Source organism: Penaeus chinensis, chromosome 22, assembly GCF_019202785.1.
Source record: "Penaeus chinensis breed Huanghai No. 1 chromosome 22, ASM1920278v2, whole genome shotgun sequence".
NCBI lineage: Eukaryota > Metazoa > Arthropoda > Malacostraca > Decapoda > Penaeidae > Penaeus > Penaeus chinensis.
In genome coordinates this window covers 8,321,945-8,329,444 of record NC_061840.1, presented here as the reverse complement: position 1 = coordinate 8,329,444, position 7,500 = coordinate 8,321,945, and the positions used below count along the sequence as shown (strand labels likewise).

Genomic DNA, 7,500 nt, shown 5'->3' with positions numbered 1-7,500 from the left:
AGTGCAAGACTCCTCTTCCCTCACTGCGGTGAAGCAACCTTTGGGTGGCTGCCTCAGAGGGCTGAGCAAAAAAGGCTCCAAACAATGATGTCTCGTAGGTGGAAGGGCATCCCCTCTGGTCTCTCCCCAGGGGTTTACACCTACCCACGCGTTTGCCGTGCGTGGCAGCCTTGTGCGCTGTGGAGACGGGAGTCCTGGAGGTTGAGCGATGCCGTGAACGAGTACGCCCTGCGGCTAGCAACACGCCTCTTTGGTCCTCTATTCCAGCAAGACAGGCGGCCTGATCCCGGCCCGGTCACGGTCAATCGGCTGGTCTCCCCCGGGAGGCTAGGGTCAAGCAGTCATGCCGCCATTGGCACTCACAATGGTCCGTGAGTGCCGTCACAATGGCTATTGGCTGCGTATATCCTCTCATCACTCCTGTTGCTGTTAGACACTGGTTCTGACACTCAGCTTCCCCTTGTTGGACTCCGTGGTGGGTGGGGGCGTGAGAGGATGAAGCACTTACCAATTCATGGAAAAAACAATCAAACACCCCCCACAGACTGAACTTACAGTTGACGAACCGCGCAAGGCCCAGACCACGGTAGTCACCATGAAGGCATATGCGTCTTCCGGTGGCAAAAGAAAGCCCCAAGCACAGGATGACACTGTCACCCCTGCTGCTAAGGTGGACAAGACCGAAGCCAATGGGTCTGTCCACCGAATAGTCAAAGATCTTGACTCGCGAGCTGGCCTCTCCAGGCCAGCAGCTAAGCCAGGGAGGCCCCTGAGTTCACAGACGGCCTCCCCGACTGAGAGGGGAGAGCAGGCTGAACCAGCCGCATCAGCTGCTGCCTCCTCAAACAAGCCCGAAAGCCGAAAGGGCGGGCCGAAGCGTCCGAGGCCGGATACCGACTCTGATGAAGAGTCGGGACCCCCTAAACGCTTCACCCAGTTCAAAGTGCCAGCTAAACCCGAAGGCTTCGACAATGCCTACCAATTGGTCAGGGCATTGGAGTTGCAACGGAAAATCCGGTTGTCGATCCGGGTCGCCCGAGATCAGGGCATGATCATAATGCCCAAAGATCAAGCTACCTTAAATTTCCTCCGGGAAACGAAGGAGCTAACTGATGGGAGAAAAGTGAGTCTTTCCCCACAAAGTCCCGAGGAAAAGAGAACCAAGATGGTGCTACTTGGCTTCTCAGTCTCGTACGATGTGGAGCTGATCGCTTCACACCCACAGGTCGTGCAGGCTTCCCGAATGTCGAAGGGGAAGACCCCAACCAGGCAAGTCCTGGTGACCATGAAAGGTGCCCCAACCACTACCCTTGATCTAGGTAACTGGGGCACCTACAACCTTCGAACGTATGTGCCAGAACCACTTCGGTGTTTCAAGTGCCAGAAATACGGTCACCACAAGGCTAACTGTACAGCCAAGCCTAAATGTGGTGTCTGTAGCAAGGCACACAACACAGAGGTATGCCTCAAGGCATACAAAGAGGAAAAGAGGGACACAACAGCCAAATGTCCCAACTGTGCCAAGAAGCATCATGCCTGGAGCCTGACTTGCTCTGTCAGGAAAAAGGCGGCCCTCAGGCGACAAGAGGTTGCTCAAAACCGATCAGACTTTGTTCCTGCCCCACCGGGCACCCATGTCTGGGGAAGGAACAAAAGCGAAAAGACCCCCCGACCTCCTAAGAGGAAGGAAGCCGCCCCCCAGCCGACATCGGATGTCTCCAACAAAAAGGAGTTTCCGACAATGCCAAAGGTGCAGAAAAAGAAACTAAAGAAAAAAGTTTCTAAGAGCACCACAAAAACCTCCCCAACAGATGATCATCTCCTCTTTGACGAGGACGATATGACTCTCCTGTTAACTGCTGTTGTCACAGCAGTAGCAACAGCCCTGGGGAGGTCGAGTGAGGAGGCCGAGAAGGCAGTTTCGGTCGCCATGACGGCAATGACCCAGACTGTCGCAGCCCTTAAGGGAAGAAAGCTGGCTAGAGAAAAACCAGCCTCACCCTCACCCCAGGACGAGACTCCCCTCCCCACTCCAAACCAGGCCATGCCTTCACAGGCAGAGCCAAAACAGGCTGAATCTGTGCAGCCAGAGCCAGATCACGCTGACCTTGCCCAGGCAAGGCCAGCAAGGCCAGCCAAGAAAAAGCCTGAGAGAAAAGCCGAACCAACCAAAGTCAGAGCTACCAAAGGCTCTCCACCCCCCAGTGGACCCAAGGATAGCCTGACAACAGACGAGGAGCCCTCAACCAGCGAGGACCTCGCAATGGAGTTGTCAGACTCCGACGATGTCTCTGATATAACTATCACTGAGTAACATCATGACACACCATCTAAGCATCCTACAGTGGAACATCAATAGCTTCTCTGCAAAGAACGCTTTTCTCCAAGCAGTAGTGCGATCAAGGAACATTGACATTGTCATGCTCCAGGAGACATTAACAGTGGACACTGTTCGCTTCTCAGGGTACCATGCCTTCACACTGCCACGAACACCTGGCAAGAGAGGCTTGATCACCCTTGTGAGAGCAACAATCCCCTGCTCCGCAATAGCCGATGCATCGCACTGTTCACCTGGCCGGGGGGCCCCTCAAACTGTACAATGTGTACAGCCGGCCACGCTGTAAAAGCTTAGACATCAGCCAGGTCTGTGCTTCTGCTGCACACGACCGAGTGATCATAGGGGGAGACTTCAATGCACACCACCCCATCCTGGCTCCCTGCCGGGCACCGGATGCGGCCGGCTATCACATAGCCGACGTGCTAGAGACATTCCCTGAGATCGCTCTCCTCAACACCCAAGAGCCAACGCATGTCAGAGGAGGGGTCCTAGACCTCACCCTGGCCACTGCGACTCTGGTGGGGAGGATTGGCTGGTGTGTCGATGAGACCGTCACAAGTGACCATTACGGCACTATAACTACCCTCATGGATGCTGGCCCAGCCGAAATCCTAAGACCAAATCCAAGATGGAAAACAGACAAGGCCAACTGGCAGGCGTTTCAAAACGCCTTGGCCCTCTGTCTGAGATGCAACAATCCCCCACAAAGCGAAAATGTGGAAGTGCTCGAAGCCAGCCTGCTAAACGCCATTAATGAAGCAGCCTCACAGACCATACCCAAAACTCGGCCTGGGTCCAGAAGTCACAAAGACGCCTGGTACTTCAATGACGAGATCAGGGAGGTCAACCACAGGGTGAACATGTGCCGAAAACTATTCCGAAGGCAAAGAACCCCTGACAACCTATCCCTCCTAAGGGAAGCTGTTACGGATGCCAAGGAAACTGCCAACAGAGTCAGGCAGGAAAAGTGGCTGGAATGGTGTGAGTCCTTCGACCACCAAACCACCCTTTCAGAGCTGTGGCAACGGGTCAAGCGAGCTACCAGCCGCTCAGCCCCGAGGTGCACCCATCACGACCCCCAAGCAGAGGCTAACAGACTGGCGCACGAGTTCTCTGCGAGAACGAGCAGCAACAGTCTGCCAGCCGAGCTGAGGGCAAGACAAGAGCGTCTACAGCCAGACAGACACGCTCAGATCAGAGAAAGGGCAGCCGAACCCGATAACTCAGACGTTATCTTTTCTCTGAGGGAACTAAGGAAAGCCTATAAAACCAGTTCCAACACAGCCCCGGGCTCTGATGGGATCTCGTACCCCATTATCTCCCACCTAGGACTAGCAGGTGAGCGTGCACTCTTGCAACTCATCAACAAGTCCTGGGAAACTTCCACTCTACCCCAGAGTTGGAAGAGGGCTACCATAGTTCCCGTCCCAAAACCAAAGGAGCCGGGGAAGTACCGCCCCATCTCTCTGCTCAGCTGCCTGGCCAAGACGGCTGAGAGGATGGTACTAAACCGGCTTCAATGGAAAACGGGACCCCCGCACGAACACCTTCACGGGTTCACAAGGGGCATGGGCACAGCACACAGCTTAGCCACGCTCTTAAGCACAATCAGCAAGGGCCCAGCTGTGGTGGTATTCCTTGACCTGGAGAAGGCTTTTGAACTGGCAAGTCCGCTTGCCATTCAGGAAAGCCTGATCCAGAAGGGAATCAGAGGAAAGCTCTTGGCTTGGATAGGTGACTACTTCAGGAACAGGACTGCCAATGTCAAATTCCAGGGTCACCTATCGCAGCACATGCCGCTCGAAAATGGAACGCCACAGGGTGGGGTTCTCAGTCCAGCCCTATTCAACACTTTAATGTCCTGTATCCTCAACATAAACCTCCCAGTGGGGTGCCAGATCATCTCGTATGCAGACGATCTCGCTATCACCTCCACTGGACCACGCAGCCAGAATAAAGCCCAGCGTTGTCTGGACCTCGTGTCAGAGGAGTGTTGTAGGACGGGACTAAAGATCTCTGCTGCCAAATCCAAAGCCATGGCTTTGAGACAGAAAGTTCGAGGCACAAGACTGAAAATCCAGGGAGTGGAATTAGAATGGGTCAAGGACTACCTATACCTTGGGGTAAGGATAGACCGGACCCTCTCCTTCCATAAGGAGGTCCAGTACCTGGTTAACCGAACCAAAGCAAGACTGTCTGTCATGAGAGCAATGACTGGGAGACGCATAGGGGCCAGACACAAAGTACTAAGATCATTCTATGTACATGCTGTCCGGCCCATTGTGGACTATGCCTCAGTCGCTCTAATTGCTGCAAAGAAAAAGCACACAGACAAATTAGAAACAGTCCAAAATGAAGCTGCCAGGATCATTCTGGGTGCCCCGAGGTGGACGAAGGTCCTCAACCTCCTGATGGAGGCAAACCTTCTCCCCCTGGACTCACGAATCGATCTAACGGCAACACAATTTCTGTCAAAGGTCATCCAGGCTCCCAGGAACACAAGCCTAAGACAAAAATTAGTCAGATGCCTCGAACAAGACAACGAGCTCGTTGCAAACAACTCCTGGCTGTCTCATACAGCCAGGGTGTTGATACGCTATCAGCTCAAAGAACAGCTTCTTGCTAAGGGCATGGACTCCCCCCACCCCGACTTTGCCGAAGCCCCGCCGTGGGCACTGAGCCTGATAGAGTTCAACATAATGAACCTGTCAATGAAAAAGAGCCTATACCCCATGCCTAGCCTAAAGGCAGAAGCCCACAGGGTCATTGCAGCCATCACTCCTCCGGGTAGTAGAACATACTACACGGATGGATCGGTCGATCCCTTGAGCCACACTGCAGGCGCCGGCTTTGCAGCTAGGGATGTCACGCGATCCATGAGGGTAACAGACAACGCCTCCTCGCTACAGGCAGAGGCAGTTGCAATCATGGGAGCCCTAGGCCACGCGTCCCTAAGGGAAGGACACGTGGTCATACACACAGACTCCAGGGCAGCCATTGACTGTCTTCAGCACAGCTCACCCACAGACAACATCTACCTACTGACCACGATTCTCACAATGGCACAGAGAATTCTTGCTCAGGGTAGAAGAATTATCATCAATTGGGTCCCAAGCCACATCGGCATCAGAGGGAACGAGCTTGCTGACAGACTAGCCGCCGCTGGCAGGGGTATGCCCCCAAATCCCATGACGATAAAACCGAGCCGAAAATTACTTATGGAGAAGTGTGCCTTGGTCGGTCGTACCTTCCTACGGCAGCTCCACAGAGAGGAAACGAGAACCTCCCCCTCGGCCAGCTGGTACTCAGACGCCACAGGCTCTGAACCACTGGCACTCTCTGAAGTAAGCAACAGAGGTACCGAAGTCATTCTTCACAGAATGCGCCTAGGTTACCACTGTGCATGGCAGATTATCCCAACAATCGAACGCGATGAATGGTGCTGCAAGCACTGCGGCGAGCCGAACGCCACACTAGTCCACTACCTAGAAAATTGTAACCATACACAATTCCTGAGACATGGACCGCCCACAACAGCCGCTGTGCTGGTAAAGAGGCTATGCGAAATGCTTACACCATGGCGGCAGGAGCGCTTGCTGGCAATCCCGCCGCCACGGTAAGCACCGAGTGTCAGACAACTCAATGAGACAGCCGTAAAAAAGCTGACACAGGCCGGGCCATATCTAGAAGGCCCGGGCGAAGCTAGAACTTCGCAAACCAACCCCCCCCCCCCACATAAAAATATATAAAAAAAGACGGCGTGATGGCTTAGATTTGCTTTAAATTTAGGCAGTGTTAGTCAGCATCTCCCACGGGTAGAGGCAAAGTATTTTTGATAATTAAGAACGAATTTTGAAATAAGGCCTACCGATTAAACAAGGGTCTGTCTTTGTGGGTAGCTATGATCCTTTGTTGTTTGATTATTAAGAAAGTTCGTCGTTTAGCTTAGGTTTGATATTCTCATTTATGCCCATTTAATGAAATATAAGCCATTGTTTATGGACCATTGTACAATATACAGTTTCCATGGAAATTTGAGAGTCATCTGGATATTATACATTAGAGAAATAAAGCATCAGCATCAACTGACTTGTGGTTGCTTAAAATTTGGATTTCTTTAAATGAACATAATTTACCCACTTTCCTGGTCAAATTTTCTTTGTTTAGAACATTAAAAGTTTCTTTATTTTGCCTGTAACTTTTAATATTATATTCGAAGTGAAAGTAAGATCACTTTGTTTCCTTATCTCTCAGTGGGATAAATCATACGACAAAACAGGCAAGGAGTCGATGTTTATGATGGCGAAATTCCAGGTTTGGCTGACTGTATCTTCTTCATTTAACAATTTTGATCAATGAGTTTTATCAGTCTCAGAGTCACCAATGACTAGCTTTCAAATATTAAAAGATATTTGGTCTTTGTTAATTTTTTTCCCCTTAAATGAGGATGAATTTTGGTATTCTAAGTCAATATAGAATCGCTTTTGAATAATATTTTGGTTGTATGTTTTTATTTTATTTTTCATACTTTTTATTATATGGTATTTTGTCAGTATTTTTGTTTATATGAATAAAGTTAAACTTTAATTCGTTATGAATTCACTATATGATAAGATACCTCTATTTGAAATACCTGTAGTATTATACAATTTGTAACCAGTGTCTGCCAAATTGTGAATTCGGTGTTTTGAGAAAGAATATATATATATATATATATATATATATATATATATATATGTGTGTGTGTGTGTGTGTGTGTGTGTGTGTGTGTGTGTGTGTGTGTGTGTGTGTGTGTGCGTGTGTTTGTTACAGAGTAGATAGAGAGAGAGAGGTGGGGGAACGGACAGAATGAAAGAGAAAGAAGACAGAGAATGAGAGGGGACGAATGGAGACGCACAAAGAGCTCAATCAGCAAGCTGAAGGCAGGCGGCGTCACGCAGGCATAAGCACGGTACACAAAAATGCCCGCGCATGCACGCGCCCATGCACCCTTGCACGGCTATCAAGAGAAGTGCTGCTCTGACGTCCGAGGCGAGAGGCATTCGCGGGCAGAGCCGAGGAAGTGTCAGCTTCTACCCCCCCTCACCAAGTCACAGCCGCCGGTTATTAAGAAGCGGGCCCGTTAACCGGCCGGCCGGAGAACGGGACTTTCGGCTTCTCCG

At 51.0% G+C, this 7,500-nt stretch overlaps 1 protein-coding gene across 1 annotated transcript in view; it reads right to left on the bottom strand.

Annotated features, from left to right (window-relative positions):
- LOC125037088 overlaps positions 1 to 7,500 on the bottom strand; it is a 27,185-nt gene that overhangs the window by 13,247 nt on the left and 6,438 nt on the right. The window lies entirely within an intron of this gene.